At 41.1% G+C, this 18,937-nt stretch overlaps 1 long non-coding RNA gene across 1 annotated transcript; it reads left to right on the top strand.

The window, feature by feature from the left end:
* The first annotated feature begins 7,245 nt into the window (after positions 1-7,245).
* Positions 7,246-17,600, top strand: LOC128805666 (uncharacterized). The gene is made up of 3 exons (XR_008436513.1): positions 7,246-7,356; positions 9,149-9,269; positions 17,429-17,600. It is a non-coding gene; the product is annotated as an uncharacterized LOC128805666 (long non-coding RNA).
* Positions 17,601-18,937: the final 1,337 nt, after the last annotated feature.

Here is an 18,937-nt window from a genome sequence, read left to right as displayed (position 1 = left end):
GTTTTTTTTTTTTTTAAAAGAGAGCTTTAATATATTAGAAAGCAAAGGTTTGCAGGATTTGTTCTAGCTGGGAATTTAGATGTTGTACAGCTCCATTCCTAGGAAAAGAAATCTGTTTAGCTTGAACTCGTAACATCTGACTCTTTACAGTGGACTTTTTTTACCTCCTCAAGCTCCTTTCTTAGGGAAAGTTTCCATTCTTCAACAGTATCAGCTCTTTAAATCAATTTTGCTCCTTGTTTGATGGTCCTTAAAGGAATGTCTGATATGTTTACATTTCTAATATTGCCTGTGGTTTCTTCAAAGCCACTTCATTTTTCTGAAAAAGTGATGGTTTTTAACTGATTATTCTATGGGAAAATCCTCTGTGGAATATTAATTTTTTTCTAAGATGTTACAGAAGTGCAGAAGCTGTACCTTATATCATTCTTAATCGGCTTTTGAGACTGTTAATTCAGAATTTTGGAAGGAGTGGAGGCTGATCCTTTGGAAATCTAGAGGTGACCTCTTCGCTTCTTGTTTCTGTAAGATTTTTGTGCCATCTGTCTTGGTGTCTTGGGACAGTTGTTCTTCAGGTTGTCTAAGGCATCTGGCTCCCTTTTGTTTTCCTCTTTTCCCATGAACTCGGCAATATTTGCGTGGCATGCTACTTAAACTCTTCAGGCATGATTGCCACTTTCTATTTAGACATGAATGCATTTGTGTTCTTTATCAGCCAACCAGATTTGGTTTATTTTTCCAGCCTCTCCTCTGTGGCAGGGGCCAGGGGATGTCTGGAAGGAGGGCAAGGGAACATTTGTGTTCTGCAGGGCAGGAAACAGGAGCCCAGGTGCCAGCTCAGCCTCTGCAGATATGACCAGGGAGGGATGGTCACCCCTTTTTTCATGGAGCACTCTGACATTTGGGGCTAGGAGGAAATATAAGATGAAAGTGTAATATAAATGCTGATCACCATATTAGGTACTTCTTTATCATCAGTGATGTTGAGGGTGATGTTTACCTTCCATTGAAAGTTCTGCTTAACATGTTTTCCCAGGGGCTGGAAAATAATTACAGATTTGACTACTTACCTACACTACAAGTGCATTAATCTAAATTTGAAGCCTTCAAGTCCTTGAAGCTTAAATGCAGAATGTCTGGCTGATCTTCAGTTTCTTGGTATGAGATTTGGACTAGTTTGTGCATTAAACACAGTTTTAGATCACAGCAGTTGCCTGCCATATGCGGATTCTTAGTGCTGGCATCAGTAATCCCAGTGGTTTGCTTTCTGACGTTGATATTGGCTGTTAGCATTTACTGCTTTGGTTGTTACCTGCTGCTCTAAGAAAGAATGTCTTGTCTATCCCAACTGGATTTGGTAAAACAATGGGTAAAATATTGTACCTACCCATTGAGGAGTTATTGCTAATTGCTCTGTCAAGATTACTTTAGGTAATTTTCACCTGCTTTTAAAAAAGTGTTTCTGTTTCTCAGTCTCCCTTTAACTGTTAGGAAAGACAACTTCTGACTTGATAATATTACAACATTGAACTGAAAAAAGCTTTGGTCCTCACTGATATTTCAGCATTACCTTGGATTCCATTTATCCACTCCACTTATCTTCTCCCCCACCCTCCAAAAATATTTGAAGGTCCAAAGGCTCCCTTTTGCATGAGCCTTGCTGAGAGAATCCATACAGGAAGATTTTATGCCTCGTGATCTGGCCACAAAGGCTGTAGACTTTCCAGTCTCCTCTGCTTCCAGCTATATTCTGGCAATATATTCTGGTAATTACTAACACAATACTGTGTTTTCCATGATTTGTAGCACTGTTTGGGCTGTCAGAACCTCCTGACTGTCAAACAACAGACCTACCAATGATATCAGGTAAGCAGGGGACAGTGCAGAGCCTTCTGTTTTAGAAGGCTCTTTAAGAACATGAAAGATGCCAGAGTTTGCAGTAGTCAGAAGAAGTGTCTCTTGAATTCCAGGAGGATTTAATTAGGATACAGCTGAAGGAAGAAGAGACCCCTAAAGGAATTTGGTTTCAGGGCCCTACATGCTTATTATGCAATTTCATCTTGGTTTTTGATCATGAGGGTGCCTTCAGCTAGATCAGGTTCTCAAAGCTTGCCTTGCAGCCTTGCTCAACCCAACCCTTGTTTCCAGGGATGGGACATCTGCAGCTTCTCTGGGCAGACTGTTCCAGTCTCATCATCCCCACAGTAAAGAATTTCTTCCTAATATCTTGTCTAAACCCCACTGTTGTGTCAGTGTGCAGCCATTCCCCCTGTCCCATCACTCCACACCCTTGTAAAAAGTCCCTTTCTGTCTCTCTCAATGCCTTTTAGGAACTGGGAGGTGCTCTAATGTCTCCCCAGAGCCTTTCCTTCTCCAGGCTGAACATCTCTAGCTCTCTCAGCCTGTCCTTGTAGGAGAGGTCTTCAGCCTCCTGAAGGTCTCAGATGAAAATAAAGTGTTCTCCAAGTAGGAGTACCTGGAGCAGATATCCTTGCAACCCCATTCTCTGTTTAGGAAGCATAAGACAAGTGTGAAAACATTTTAAAAGCCCTTGGTTTTTGTTATGAACAGTTTCCACGTGTTCCACAGAGACGCGGGCAGGGCCTTCCTAGTTCCCATGGCAACACTAAAAAACTACTAACTCTAGCTAAGTACCGATATTGAAATGCTAATTAGCTAATTGCTCTGTTTGTTTTCTCTAAACTACCCGGAGATAACTGGCCTCCCACCCCTCCACGCTGCCATTCTGGGACTAACATGCAAATAAAAACCCCTTAGGATCATGGGAGTAGTTTTAGGAGATAAAAAGGAATATAAGTCAAAAACTGAACACAATAGAGGAGTCTAGACAAATGCCCTAGCTGAGGAAGAGGGAAACACATCCCCTGACTGGCTTTTAACCATCGCCATTACCTCAGAAAGAACAGACTATATTAGGCTCTGAGAAGCAGGGAGATAGGGAGAGAAAGCCCTGGTGCTGCTACCACGGAAGGAGCTGGGACAGCTGTTGTCCTGGACTTCCAACAGACTCTGCGTACCATGCCGCCTCCATCCTTGGGCCACTGTTGTGCCACAAGGAAAGAAGAAAGGACAGCTGCTGCTGTGGACTCCAGTGACAGACTCTGCACACCTCCTTCCTTTTGGCTGCCTGGGAAAGCTACGACTGCGGGGGCGAGCTCTGCGTTGAGCCCCCTGCCCAGCTGATCTTTTTAATAAAGAGCTGAACATTAATAAAGGCATTAGCCCTGTTCATTTCAGTTTTCATGTCTCAGAAGTGGTTCTGGTAAATTTTGGTGTGTCAGAACTGCTAGAGTGTGGGAGGGGCCCTGCACTCCCTTGGGAAGTAACCGAGATCTAAGGAGACCTGTCACACATTGTACCCTCCTTTACTAATGTCAGTCAATGTTTGATGTACTCCCCAGTTCTGGAAAGTTCGTTCGTTGCCCTCATTGGTTCCCTTTGTATTGCCACTCCTTCCCTGTACCCTCATTGGTTTTGTGTATGTCACCCCATCCCTCCTCCTCCCCTTGACCCGTTCCCCATTGGACAGTTTGTATCCCAACCCAGTCCCGCCTTCCCTCAGCGCTCTCGGAGCTTGCTCTCTCCTTGAGAGATTGTGTCCCTGTGCCCTTCGCTTCTCCCCCGCCTCTGCCTTTACCTGCAATAAATCCTCAAGGAATACAGCGGCCTGAGTGTCCCTTTGCCTATTTGGTGGAGCTATCCGTATGCCATCGGCCCCTCCCTGCGGACCGGTCAGTTGAGGATCTCCCTGTCTGACTGGGCACCCGGACAGACCCCAGGGGCCCACAATACACTAGAGGCTCTCACCTCAGCTGTTATCAGGCTGATAGTAACCTAGGTTAGAACCATGTCCTGATGATTAAATAAACCAGAGATTCCTGGTGCAGGGGAGAACCACAAACTGACTTGCAAGTCTGCCAGCAAAGCAAATCTCTCTTTTTTCTCTACCCTTTCCCCACTTCTCTGCCCATACCCTCCTTACTCAAACTGAGAGGAGCTTTAGCTGTGGATCTCCTCACACCAGTCGCCTTCCATGGCAGAAGAGCTCCTTGAGGACAAGCTCACTCAGGCAGGCTTTGTATCAGCTCTCACGGGCTTGTTGGTCCTTGTCAGCTTTCAGCTGGTTGGATGTGAGCAGACCAAATTCTCAGCTGATATGGAGGAGCTAATCCCCAGCTCACTTTCTGCACTTGGATTTCTTCCTGTTTTTGAGTAGTATTCTTCTGAAGCATCTTAAACTTTTGGATAGTGGATATTTCAACTGCCAAATAGCTAACACATTTCAAAACTGAATGCTTGCCAGGTTAACAGGTTTCTGGCTGATTTTCTACAGGTCTTGTTAGCTCTTGTTGATAAATTGAATAAAAGATTGGGATTAACAGGAAAGGAGCACCTATGCTTAGTACAGGCAGTGACCTTGAGATGCTTTTTACTTCACATGACATTAAACATCTGAAACATCTGGAGATGTGTCTGACCTGGACCCTGCTGAAAGCCCAAGAGAAAAAACCCCACCAAAATGAGAATTTCAACTGCCTGGACCTTACAACAGGCACCAAACTTTGCCCCACAATCCCTGAGCTGTATCTCCTTGAAGAGCTTTTTGTTTTATCTGCTCTGGTCACCAACAAGCCACCCTAAATATGATTGGGTTGTTATTTCACATTCTTGGTGATAATTCCTAGTACAACATGTCCCAAAATACTTTCTGTAGCTTGGAAGCTCTGCTTTTAGGGTCTGATCCAATACTCACTGAAGTCAATAAGTCTCCCAGTCTCCCTATTGATTTCAGTTGATTTTGGATTAGATCCTTGTTTAGGAGCTATAAATATATCACTGGAGAGGAAAATCCCATCCCAGACTCTGCGATAGATCTCCCCCCCGCCCTCCCAGTTTTCTTCTTTCTCACTCTCTTGTGTTTTGGTCAAATGAAATCTGTCAAGCTCTGTTGCATTTCCTAATCTTCACTGTTCTGACAGACTTCAGGCCAGCAGAAAGACAAGCTTAAAATTATGGAAATTAAGTGCAATTTTTTATTATGCTAAGATGTTTTCCATAAAGCAGAGAGAGAGATCACTTTGCCAGATCGGTGTCATGGTGTTCCAAAGGTTTTGGCTAGTTAGCAGACTTTCAGTAAAAATGCATGTTGCTCTTCAGACCTCTTGTGGGTGATCCACACCTCTCTTGGAGCCTCCTCTTATTGTCTTGTGGCTTCAAATGGAAAAGAGCCTAAATTACTTTGGACCTGTGCTAAGAGTTCTCAGTATTATTAATAGCATGCTGAGTGAACTTGCTGTGTAAAATGCTCCGATTGCCCCTCCTGCCTTTCATATAGCAGGCACTTAAAAACCAAATTATATTGGGGAAGACATGGCTTGATGAACCAGCCTCACACAGAGCCAGAAAGTAGGTGAGTGTCTGGGAGAGTGAGGCAATTCTGTGAGGAATAAAGAGCATGTGCTGTTCCTGAGCTGTGGCAATCAGGCTGAAGCCCCTTTCAAACTGCCATCCAACATGCATTGGCATTGCAATAATGCTGCACACTACTGTCCACAGGATCCTTACTTCTTTTTTCTTGGAGAAAGGGACTTCTCTATGTTGTTTTGAGTTCAACCTCCCCAAGATGGCTTTTTTTTTGGGTTCTACCCATTCAGTTTCCATATTTTTATGATATAGAAATCAATCACCAGCAGCTTTGCAACCAGGGAATTATTTCTATCACTTTTTGGCGCTATTGTAGAAGTAATAGGTCAAAATACCTGCTAGACAGGTATTTTAAGCATTCATAACACACATGCTAATTGTGGCTGTATTTAGTTCTCCTGATAAACATTATTATCAATATGTCTAAAACCTCTGGGATTTTATGCATGCGACCCATAATCATGTGATTTTTGATACATGGTTTAAAAAGGGGAAGGTGAAAGCAGAGGAATGTAACAGTCGCTATTAAAAAGGAGCACAAAGCAAAAACATGGACATTCCTCTGTCGAACTGCCATGTTGGATGGATTCAAAACAGAATTTTCCACCATTATCTGGGGAAAAGAATCTGAAATGTAATAATAATTCTGGCACCACCTTTCACAAATAAGGCAACTGCATTCACTTTGAAGGCATTTAAAATGTTGCAATAAGGCACACTTCAGAGACTGCAGCTAACTTCAGAGGCATCCTCACCAGGATCTGGGAAGCAGCCAGGATCACTGGAAACCATTTAGGAAGAAAGCAGTGCTAGTATGACTTGTTAGAAAGACCTGGACAGCCAAAACAAAATGCTCAGCCCAGTGCTGCTCCCCCCATCCATGCCTGGAGGTTCAGCCAGGTCCTGGAGAGGTTTCAGGGGGTGCACCTGGCCTCCAGGGACCTCAGCACAAGCTCAGCTCCTTCATGTGGGGGGCTGGATCTTATTTTGGGCAGTGTTTGTAGCCTTTGGGGTCAGTGATAGTGTGGTGGAAGGAAAGCTGATTCTGTGTGTTTTGATGCATCCCTGGGTTCCAGGAGACATCCCTGTGCAGGTGTGGGAGAGACACAGAACATCAGTTTAACTCGGAGGGCCCAAATCCATTGAAACTTAAGGAACTGTCAAAAATCCTTTTCTGCACATTTTCAAGCTACAGAATAGAGTGATTTGAAAGATAACCTGAGGACCATCTCATTTGAACTCTCACTGCCATGGACAGGGACACCTCCCACTAGGCCAGCTTGCTCAGATCTCCATCCAGCCTGGCCTTGAACACTTCTAGGGATCCGGGGGCAGCCACAGCTGCTCTGGACAAGCTATGCCAGGGCCTCAGCACTCTACAGGGAAGAATTTCTTCCTAATATCTAATCTACATGCACTCTGTGTCGGTTTGAACCTGCTCCCCTTGTCCCATCACTACAGATTCTGATGAAGGGTTCCTCTCCAGCTCCCTGGCAGGACCCCATGAGGTCCTAGAAGGTGCTGTGAAGTTTGCACACAACCTTCTCTTCCCCAGAGTGAACAGCCCTGGCTTCCTCAGCCTGTTTTCTGATAACCAGGCTTGAGAAAAGTGAGGGTAAATTGCAGCTTCAGATCTAGAGATGATGTGTTTATCAAAAGCTGGAGAGCAGAGTGAGCACAAAGGCGCATTGACACAAAGGGGCTCGGTGACATCACAGACCCGTGTGACATCAGCAGGTCTTCGGAGTGAATTGCCACCTTTGTCTGCATGGCAGCAGCACTGCCCTGAGTGCAGGGCTTTGTGTGAGAGAATGCTCTGCTGGCAGCCTGCAGTGCAGAATGGGGACTTAACCTGGCCCCAGTCAGCGTTCGCCTTGCTGGATTTGGGGTTGGTCACTGAGTCTGTGGAAGGTACGGTAGCATTTTATTGGGCTCAAGTGGGGTATTCAGGGGCCTGCACAGAAGTTCTGTGGCTCAAACGTCCTTCTCAGCTCTACTGGAATTCAATTACAGTGCTCTGTGGAAGTACTGAGTTATTCACTACCTCCAAATGATTAATTTTTGATAAATATGTAAAATAGATGTTAAGAGACAACATTAATTGTTCATGAGGGAGGCAAAAGAGAATCCTTTAAGGTAGAGTATTCCAAGAGAAGCAAAACAACTTCTATTCATCATCAATCACCCTGTAATCTGCCTAGCACTCAGAGAACAGCAAGTACATAGCAGAAGAGAAATATTTTAGCACTTCAGGAAATCTGGAATGCATTCAAAACATAGGAAAAAATTATGGCATTGCAAACAAAATACAAATAGTGTTTTGAATAACTTCTTGCTGCTGCTTTGTGGATACCTTCAAGGGTCTCCCTCTCACTAGAACTGTTATCTTTTCCTGTAAGGCTCATGTTTCATATTTTTCAAACAAATTCAGTGTATTGTGATTCCAGGAAATTGAATCATGAACATGCTCACAAATATTCAGCCCCTCATATAAAAAACTGTAACCCCTCCTAAAAGAATTTATCATTAAACAGGAACTAGTATGAAACTATGTAGTTACCAGAGACAAACATCAAACATTTAAAGATTAAAGTCTTTATTTGCAGATTAATCAGAAGCCACATGAAAATAATGATGCTATTACCACAACTACTACTACTAATTGATGTATAGATCACATTGCACATCTCAAGGTGCTTTGAAATACAGCTGTAAAAATGACACAAAGCCACAAAGGCATAATAAAATGTAATTAGGACAAACAGTAAGTCCAAGAGTTGTTAGGACAGTTCCATGGAAAATAACTGTTGTTTTAGTTATTACCTTCTGTCAGTGATGGGGCAATGGGAGCTGAATTTGCTCCAGCTCTCTTCTTTATTTCTGCTGCTGACTGGCAGTATTACAGTGTTGGAGTCTTCCTGTCAGAAAGTTGAAAAGGACCAGAATCAAAGCATCTGAGATTAATTCCTGTGCATTTTCACATTTCACAGTTGGAGGCTTGGTTTTCAACAGCTCTTTCCCTGAAATTAGGTAACTAATTTCCATTGCTCAAGGTCACAGAAGGTATATCCTATACCTTGGGATTAGTGTACAATATCGGCCCTTTTAATATTTGAAGCCTCTGTTTTCAAAGCATGGGATCCATTTCTCCTTTCTTTTCTTGTGTTTGTTTCCTGTTGTGACAGGATTTATAAAATGCAAGAACTAGAGTGGAATTTTTTCTCTTAATTGTCTATGAAAGTATTAGGTACTTTGATTTTTCTTGTTTCATCAGATGTTCACTTTTGTTTATTAAAACCTCCCAACTGTCTTTTACTACTGAAAGTAAAAGTACTTTAATCTGCTGTTTGTTGGTTTTTTGTTTTTTCTTCTGAAGAAGACCACAGGAGTGTGGTGAGGTTTGCCGGAATATCTTCATAAAAGAGCTCCTCCCAATACCTTTCTAGTGTACCTTGTGATACTCTTTTGCACTTGCATATCACATCTTTCTCACAGGAGCCTGATTCCTCCATTGGATAGTCTGAGATTAATTCTTATCACTACTAATAATTAATATTATTAATTCTGATCACTAATTATGAAAACTAAATATTTCAGGGCTCCATGTCAGTACTGAGATGATGTTATTGTAGTTAGAGTTTTGCCTGGAGTTACCCGTGTCTCCAGGCTGTGTTTTGTGCAGCTCTGCTTGCTCTTTCCACAGCCCTGACCTCGTGTGCCAGCTGTTGATGAGGTTGATCCTCTTCCCCTGTTCCTCTGCCCAGCCTAGCTGGGGAAAATTCCTGTGTTGGACCACCTTGGGAGGAAAAGTGCTGAGGAGCAAGGTGGGTGGAGGGAAGAGCCAAGGCTCTGAGCTTTTAGATGTGTTTCTGGGTTTGGTTTGTTGTTTTGGTATTTTTCTTGCCTTTGTTTTATTTTAATGAATCGGTTAATTCTAATCTTGGCTGTTGAATCTGAATATTTCCAATGGAATAGGAGAAGAATTAGGGTTCAAGATCATCTGTGCTGTCAAAGTAGTGAGCTGGCAAAGCCAAACTTTAAATACTGTGAAATTCTATCATGAGCTGTCCTGGACCCAAGTCGAGAGCTGGAATTTGCATACAGACTTCCAGCAAGAGAAGAAAAGTGTGTACCAGTGGTTGAAATTGAGACAATGCATCAAAGCAAAAATAATACTTATTCTGCAATAGCTCTTGCTTAATCTGAGCATCCCTATCTTTGACCTGGCAGTGTAACTCAGGAATGGAATGAAATCCTTAAGTAACTGAAAACCATGGTGAACTTCTCTCTGGTACAAATGCAAAGCTTTTTTTTTTTTTTTTTTTTTTTTTTTAATCTCTGTAATCATAGTTGCATGCACTTAAAATTTAAATAACTGAGACAGTAGTGTATGGGAGTAATTCATCAGACAACTGTTTCCATAAACAATACATTTTCTTTAGTCTATAAAAGTCATAGTGTATGCACTCAAAGCTCAAGTAAAACAGGGACAGAGTAGTGTGATGGAGTAGCTCATCAGGCCCATAACCATCCCCATAAATAAAAAAAAAAGGAGCATGAATGATGGAATTTGAGATATTCTTTTCAGACAATGTCACTTCATGCATTTTGGGAAGGGCCATAACCATGGTAAAAGCCAAAATAGAATGTAAGAGTCTTTTTAAAATGCTGATGTAGCAATGAATTAACTTCTTTAAAATGGAAAAAAAGATAAAATTTAAAAATCCATTAATTCCAAGTAGTGTGTAAAGGCAATACTGATTCTTGGATTCGCTCTGGTCTGCTGATGCCATGTAAATTTTTAACTGTGTTTGAGAAAGTGCAGACATTGCAAAATCCAACGAAGGTTATCATCTCATGCACTGCATTCTTCCAAGCTGGTGAAAAAAATGCTGGGGTAATAAAGGTTTATGATTCAAGTCAGAGACATGACAGCAAATGTGTGATTGCAAAATGCCCTGCTCTGGGATGTACTGATTCTCTATGAACAGACTCAGTATATCTGTCATAGGTATCTGCAGCACTGCCCAGGACAGGTCTGAAACACTTGGAAATCCATGGAAAAATTCCTATCTGCTCTCTTGAGTCTTAGGCTAGCAGGCTGAGGTTTAATCTGTGTTTTATGGATCTGCTTTTGCTACCCCTATGGAAGGGCTGCAGTTAGAGGCTCAAATAAACTCATCAAATAATTTCCAACATTGTTCACAGCATCACAAAAGCAACTAGGCTGGAAAAGACCTCCTTTTGAGGGTTTTGATGTGGCCCCTGAGGTCCCCATGTGAGCTGGTGCTCTTTTGTGGTGGGGAAGAGGTCAAGCCTTGAAGTCATCCAGGTATAAGTCTGGATGTTCTAGGTGTGCCAGAAAATAGGCTTGAAATTAGGGTTTGAATTGTATTAGAAATTTTCTCCTCATTCCATGATGACTGTGCTTGATTTTATTCAATAATTAATGTTTCTATAGATGGCAAATAAACCCTTCACTGTCATTGAAGAAGTAAATCCCTCTGGCAAATGCAGAATGGTTTAAAAAAATCAGCAAAACCTCAAAAGAAACAATCCTGACCAGTGGGAGGCCAGCTGCTGAGATGGAGCTGTGTCATCCAAAGGCTGGGGAGGAGATTCAGACTAATCTACCGTAATGCCATAGCTGTGAAAATACAGTGATCTTCCACAGTAAAAACTTTCCTTGGGATTAGGGAACCAGATAAAAATAGCTGCTGGTGGGAGTCAAGTGTCACACTGCCTTTTCCTGGGATGTTGTGGGGAAAGGAGAGACAGGCTGTAGCATTGCATTAGCTAAGCTGGGCAAGTTCTCTGCTCCTCTGTGGTCAAGATCTTCTGTTTTGAACTAATATTTAAAATTTGGAGTCTTCTGCCTTACAGTCTTTTTGATCTGTGCAGGGTTTTGTGTGTTGTGATTTTTTTTTTTTTAAGTTCTGTAAACCTCAAGTGAAAAATCTGGTGATAGATTAGAACTAAACCTGTTTGCCGTTAAGCCTTTGTTGAAGGGTTTGAGATCATTCATGTAGCAGAATGATAATTTTTAAACATAAATGTAGAGCTGACCATAAAGGTACGTGCCAGAGTTTCTGGAAGAAAGTGAGACTTCAGTAAAATCACTTTTTTACTGAGAATGCGGTGGTTTTGAGAGCTATTTAGACAAGAATCTATCAAGGCAAATACAGCATTCTTGTTTAATTCTGTAATATTGTAAATTATAAAAGTAAATTGAGAAGAAATTAATTTTGACATATCTAGAAATGTTTTTGTCAGCTTGTAAGAGGCATGTTTTCTACTGCTTTCTGTATTTAATTTACTTTTTGGGCTTCCTTGTAGAAACTTAAATGCTACCATAGTACCTCTGCATTATCCTGTCATTTTTCTGGTCAATTCTATTACCTTGTTTCTCTTATTTAACACTAGGGACTCTTACTGAAATATTCTGGTGTCAAACAACTGATAGAACACATTTGGAATAATTGACTCTAGATTGGTATTTTCTAGAACTATGCAGAAAGATGTTTTGGTCTTCATATTTTTGGGATAATTTCCATTTTTTTCCAACCCCAAAATCTTATATCCTCATCATTCTCCAGTCATTGTATTTTCTACTAGCTGTAAAGAGAAAACGTGTCTGAATTTCTTTTGGTATCGTTATGTGTCTAGAACTAGAATCAGATGTTGTGCTTTCACTCCAAACTCATACATAATAGCCTTGCAACATAATACTGCACCCCTTTTACGTCAAGATGTCAAGTCCCTCTCTATTTTTACTTTCACCTATATGAAAATGTCATCAGGGCTAAAACTGAGCTGTTTTTCACACCCTGTGCCCTATAAAACACAGAAACATTACACTCATTAAATTGTACAGAAGGAATTCTTCTTTCTTATTCCATGGCAAGGAACATTTTGTGATGTGGTTTTGGTGGCCAAAGGGCAGCATCAGTTTGAGGACTAACACCCCATTCTTGCCTTACTAAATCAGGGGTATTCCATTTGTTTTGAGTTACAACTTTGTTTTGCACTTCAAGAGTGCCTTGGAGAATACTTGACTGGAGGAACACAGAGAATATATGTACATGTATGTATGCATTGAAAAAGAAAACATGTGGGTCACAATGAAATTAGAATTTTTACTGTGTAAATAAGGACAAGTTCAAATAATCAAGATTTAAGAAACTGGAAAAAACACTCAATATACTTTGTGGAGAAAGCAAAGGAATATCTCTGCAGTGCTATGAGAATTTATTGGAATGCAGTTATGTCAGCTTTTTGTGATGTGGAGTAGCAGGAAAGTTTGCATTGTTGGTGCTTGCATGTTTCTGAACACACCATATTATTTTATTGTTATAAAAATACCTGGTGATGTAAATATAATATCCATTTTAGTATAAAACATATTGAAAGTTATGCCTCATTCTGAATATTTCACTTATTCTGCTGCCATGTTTGAAAAATGTAATAAATACTATGGCCTAATCTCTGTAGGCATTTTGGGAATAGCAAGCAAAGAAGGCAGCTCTGTGAAATGTGTTATTTCCCATTAGAGGATAAGGAAGAGCAGAGTTATCCTGGACCCCAAATTATCCACTGTGCTCCCACAGCTTTTTCTCAGGGAAAGCAGCTCTGTCACTGTCATAGTCCAGACTTGTGTGTTCTGACTCCTGAATGTCCATGACTTTGGGGTTTATTACTGGTACAGTGGAGGCTGGATTTATTCCAGCTCCAGGTACTAGAGGGTTGAGAATCTCTATTTGTAGTTATGACTTGAAAGAAAACCACTATTTTTCAAGAAAAATTGCAAAACAGTGTGTAGATTAATCTAAAAGGTCCAAAGCTTGAGAAGGGAAGAATAATTCAGGACACCTGACTTCTGCAGTTGTCAGATGTTGGCTTGATTAATGCTGTTCCAGGGCTTCGTTTCAACAATTCCAATTAGACCCTGCCTTTTGCTAGAAAATGTAAACAGTGTTGTGGCATTAAAGACTTGGAACACCACACTCTGAGGAGTTAAATGCCGCCTAAATGTAGGAATTTAAGGATTAGGCATTTAGCCTAAATTAAATGTTTCAGCTTTCTTTGCAGTCACTGCAGAGGGGTGACCACCTCTGCAGCCTTTGGGTGACATCAGTTTTTCTCTCCTGAGTGTGGAAGAGCCCGATTCTCCCTCTCAGACCGGGTGGTTAAGCTGTGGTGGATGTGGGGAGCAGAAGGAGAATCTCTGGCAGGTGGAGCCAGTGCTGCAGGCAGCAGATCAGCGTGTGCTGTGAGGTGGATCCCCGTGCAGGAGGTGGCTGGGATGCACAGAGCAGGAGCTCCCTGCTCCTTGCCTGCTGCCCCGACACCCCTGAGCAGTGGCACTGGGACTGCTGCGGGTGGGAGCTCTTGGGGAAAAGGCTGTGCTCGAGGCAGGACCTGGAATGTCTGCTCCTCCCTGGAGAAGTGGTTGGATTCATATCTGTGCAACGTGTTGCTAGGACTTTAAGAAGTTGCTATTAATACCTGATTCTTTAAAGTTAACTCAGTGATGAGGGCATTTCTAAGAATCATTAGAATCTATTGTACATAGGATCTGTTTGTTATTTTGGAACACTTTAAATTGCGTATTACTGACCTGAGGAACTCTATTGGGCGCCACTGTAATGTTTTACATTACCTCATCAACCTTGTTTTATAGTTAAAATATTATTTGCTCACAGCTAAGTGCCAGGAACTCACCGACGTGGCAACTGGAAAATATTACCCCTCTGTAAGTAGCAGAAGGAATTGTTGGCTTCCCCAGGCATGACTGGGAAAGATCTTACTGCCAGGGGAGTCAAAGGCTGAGGATCAGTGCGTTTGGCTTAGGCAAGCCTAGGGTCCATCTTCAGTGGCTGTACATTGATTTTTCTCCTGCTGAGGGGCTGTCCCAAAGGGTCTGTCTGTGTGATTGTGAGTGAAACACGTGAGCAGGGTGCAGCTATTGCTGCCAAGCCAGGGTGAGACACCCCACGAGGGGATGGGGTAGATTAGTCAGAAAACATTATGCAGCCATACATAATCCCTGCTTTCATGATGCATGGAGATACATTGTAAGACCGTTCACATTTTGAATATACAAGTACTGCTTTGAAGAGCATCCCAGAGTTTCCTGAGACTGACTGAGAACACTTTTTAAAAATCAAAGTACTGTGTTGAAATTTCTAGAGATCACTGTGCCTGACAGCAGAAATGTGAGCTGGACATATGTCAGCATAGAAAAATAACATGCCTGTGTTTTCTGTGTGTTTTCAGTTCTTCAGTGTGGATTTGGTTTGTGAGGATGATAAAAGTGCAGAAGGTAAAGGCCCCTGTTAATGTCAGTGGGAGGAAGAACACCATCAGCTTAGGAACAATTCCCCTCCTCTGCTTGACAGACAAGGCTTGTGTAACCTTTCGTGGCTTTGTGCTCTCTCAGAGCCTAATGAGAGATTTAGTGAGAGTCCCTCTACTGACTCCAGGGATCTTTGGATCATTGCAGCTTCACATAATGCAAATTTATGCAGTGAGAGCAAGATTTGGGTTAAAAACTATGTTCTGTTCTAACATTCAGTTGCTGGATTTCATGTCATTTAGTGACTTATTTATGCAAAATTCCAGACTGTCTGATAACACTATTTTTTGGACCGGAAACTCTGAGAAGAAATAGGGATACAGCAAATACCAAAGCTTAGTTTCTTGCAGCAAAGGTATTCTGAAGCAAATAAGAACACTTCTGCTTTGTAACTAACTGAATGAGTCTACTGTAAATTCAGCTTTTGGATATTTATTTTAAAGACTTCTGCTGCTTAAATGATTTTCAGTCTGTGCTGATGCATTGTTGCTTTATCTCCATAGTTTATACAGCTGTCAGGTACCTGTGGAGGGTCCCTTATAAATCAATTCCCCAGCAGTAATGTGCAATTGGCCTGAAGGGAGGCTCAGGTCACTTAATCTGAGAGGTGCAAAGAGGCATCTTATGTATTGTTTGGTTTTATTTATTTTTGTAAGACTTAAGACTTCTTGAAGCTTTTGTGAACTAAAAAGGGAGATTTTAGCCTGGAGGAAATACTGTGAACTGTCACTAAATCATTTTGCATTTTCTCAAAACATACCATTCTTTATTTTGAAGTTCTCCACTTTTACTCTGGTCACGTGTCTGTCTCTGCCAGCTGCTGCAGTTGGGTCTGGGAAAAGGATCTGGATCCTGACTAGGATTGTCTCAGGAAAACACTATGCTTAAGGGAGCACATGCAGAAAATCCTGCAGCAACACAATTTTTATAAGTGTCTGGGAAAAGGAGATTTGATCTCTTTATTTCCTAAATAACTTACTTTGCAATGTGTATCTGTCTATGCATGCACTTATGTACAAGTTAAAGGAATTGAAAGGAGAAGAGGTAGAAAGAACTGCTGGAAAATTAAGGGCTGACTTTCCAGCATTTGTTTTCTTTTTTATGATAGCATATTTTGTTTGGCACAGTGTTTGCTTGAGAACTGCTGGTCAGAGGCAGTATTTGGCTTTAGTGGTGGTGTTTGTCTGTGTGTGTGACCATTTTACAGATGGAAAAATGGAGGCACAGGAAGATAAGGACCAGCACAGGGTTCTGTAGTGAATCACTGGTTCAGCCAAAATTAGGGTTTTCTTTCTTACTCTTAATACTTCTTAGATCGATTTCATCCTCTCCTCTCAAACTCAGCAAGTTTTCAAATTCAGGAGTGATGGCTCAGGTATAAAGAATGCAACCAGACTTTTGTATGACTTCTGGTTGGACTTGTCAAATGTGTTGTGGTTCCATGCTCGTGCAAACTGCATGTGCATGTGTGTAAAACAGCAGGGGTGTGCTGCAGAGCCTGCTGCACAGCTCAGTGAGGTACTGGGAATCTTCCCAGGGACTTCCTGGGATTTGGACCAGACCTCAGAGTCATACATAAAACTATTTCAGAGGGAGAACCATGATGTAAACACAAATTACTTCACATCTATGTGTCACAGGAACCTTAATGTGGTACAAAATTGAATATCTATTGTTCAAACCTCTCAATGTTTTTCCTTTGTTTCTCTGGGTATTGTTTGTACTTTGGGGACCCTATGTGTGGCTGAAGCATCAGTGAAGTGTGTGCCTTTTAGGAACTGAATCCCATCAGAAGGCCACAACTTGTGTTAATTTGGCCTCATAAATGTCATCCTGATACATAAAAAGGACTGTAAAAATAGGAAAACATATGCACTAAACATTAGCATTAATTGACATACAAATGCTAGAATCAATTCCCACACACTGTATGGAGGATTTTATTGTTATCACAGTTTTCTTTTAGGAGTACTAAATCCAGTGGTGATGAAAATCAGTTCCAAATTCCGTGTTATAAATGAATTCCCATCCACTGGCAGAATAAGTTTCTGCTTTGTGGCAGGAGAGGAGTTTAGCCCTTGATGTTAAAGTCCAATTGCCCTTTTGCCATACTCTTTCAAATGGGACCAGGTCTTACTTGTGATGTTGACATAGGAGAGAAAATTGGGGTGGCCAGTGGCAGGTATAGGTAAGAAGAGAAATAAATGAGGTTTTCCATTCTTCAGCATGTTGCAAACACACACTACTCACTGTCCACCTTAATGACCTTTGTTCTTTGAGAAATTCTGTAGATTTAGATTATGACACACATTTAAATACATGAGCATGTTTTCATAGGCACTAAATAACATGTGGTATTAGTTCTGCAATTTTTATTGTGCGAATTGATCTAGCAAAATATCTGAACTGAGCTCTAAGTATGTGAAGTCAATTAAGCTGCACACAGACTGGTACTTGAAAGCACAAGTGTTCTGGTAAATTAGAAACTCAATTGGAGGCAAGAAAGCAGATCTGGAGTTTGAAGCAACTTTTTTTCTAACTAGTGTTGCAAAACATCCTTTCCCCCCCCCTTCTTTCTTGAGGTGCTCTTGTACTTACTGCTCTCCTTAATTTTTTTTTTTTTTTTAGCAAATTCTCAGGCACAAAGGAAGGTCAGTGTGGGAGGGTACCTGCCTTGCAGCCCTGAATAGGTGAAGTCAGCAGGATTCAGTGGAGATGCTGGAGATGGACATCTTGCTGTTATTGTGCAGATCTTGTGCTTCCCCACAGATGCACTGAAGATATTTTCAAAAAACACATGAGTAAATTTAGAACTGTTCATAAAAGCCTATTTTGGTCCTTGCTAGAAGCAGTTTCCAAACTTTCCCAGTCAAGGTCTGTGTTTTTCAGCTGATTTGGTTTCTAGGTATTTCAAACACTCCAGAATATTACAGCAAACAAATTATTTCTGACCTCTGGGGGAGGTGTAGGGATGATTAATTCCACAATGCCCTTTGGTAGTGAGTCAGCAGGTTTCTTACTCATTTGGTTTTTGTGCATGCTTTTTTTTTTTTTTTTTTTTTTTTTTTTAAGAGAATGGGAATTTCCTCTTTTCTCCCTTCTCACACCTAGTGAACCACCCCACAGCTGGGCAGGATTCTCTAAATACCTTGACCAATCCTAAAACCCCCATATTACATTCATCTGTTCCTAGCTGAATTGCCTGGTCCTAAGGAATATATCAGAATGTCCAAACTCCAAGAAAGTACTCACGTGTTGAGACTGTTGCTCTCTTCATTTATACTTCATTATCCTTTGAACTTAGAGGTCAACCAAGGAAAAAGGTCAATACTTCTTTGTATGTGTTTAGTTTTTCCCTGAAGTAATAGGTTTGCCATGGGCAGTTATTTCTATTCTCACTTTCTAGGCTCCAGGTCTTTATACCTCCCTGTATATTAGTTTCCTGAAGGGAATTAATAATCCTCTGTAATGCTCTTTGCTGAGGTCGTTGCTACTTTGAAACAATTAATGTGAATAGTGAACAGCCTTTAACCTTCATCGGGGTTCTTCATGCGTGCTCTGAAAGAAGCACTGACTGCAGTAAATGTGGTGGTAGTTGCATTTACCTTCACAAATTAAATTTTCTGACACTTGATAAATCATGGCTGATGTGTCTGACAATGTTAAAAATGAAAAAACTGTGTTTTCCCAAAAATGGTGCACAGAAATGTTAGCACTGGATGTGCTCACTAGAATTCCTTTGTAAATGTGGATTGATGCTCTTAATTTCCCACCAACTGTAAAGCAAAATGGCAAATGAGACTAAAGATTGGGTTAGAAATTGGATGCTTTTTAGATTTGTTTTCAATGTGGTGATGTAAATTCTTATTTTGCCCAAGGAGATGTTTGAGTACACGTTTGATAGGAAAAGTTATTTATGTGATTGACAGCTCTATTAAGCCATATAACAGCTTTTTTATGTGAACTCTTATTTACCTCTCTTTATATATTTTAGCATAGGGTTCTCAGAGTTACTGCTTTTACCAAGTTAATTGGTGTAAGGTTTTGTTTTTTTCCCTGCACACTTGGACCAGTTTGATAGTGCAAATAATGATGATGACAATGATTACTATCATTATTATTGCTTGACGATAAGCT

Source organism: Vidua macroura, chromosome 3 (genome assembly GCF_024509145.1).
Source record: "Vidua macroura isolate BioBank_ID:100142 chromosome 3, ASM2450914v1, whole genome shotgun sequence".
Classification (NCBI taxonomy): domain Eukaryota; kingdom Metazoa; phylum Chordata; class Aves; order Passeriformes; family Viduidae; genus Vidua; species Vidua macroura.
The sequence above is the reverse complement of the archived record's forward strand: the minus strand, read 5'-3'. Positions and strand labels throughout refer to the sequence as shown.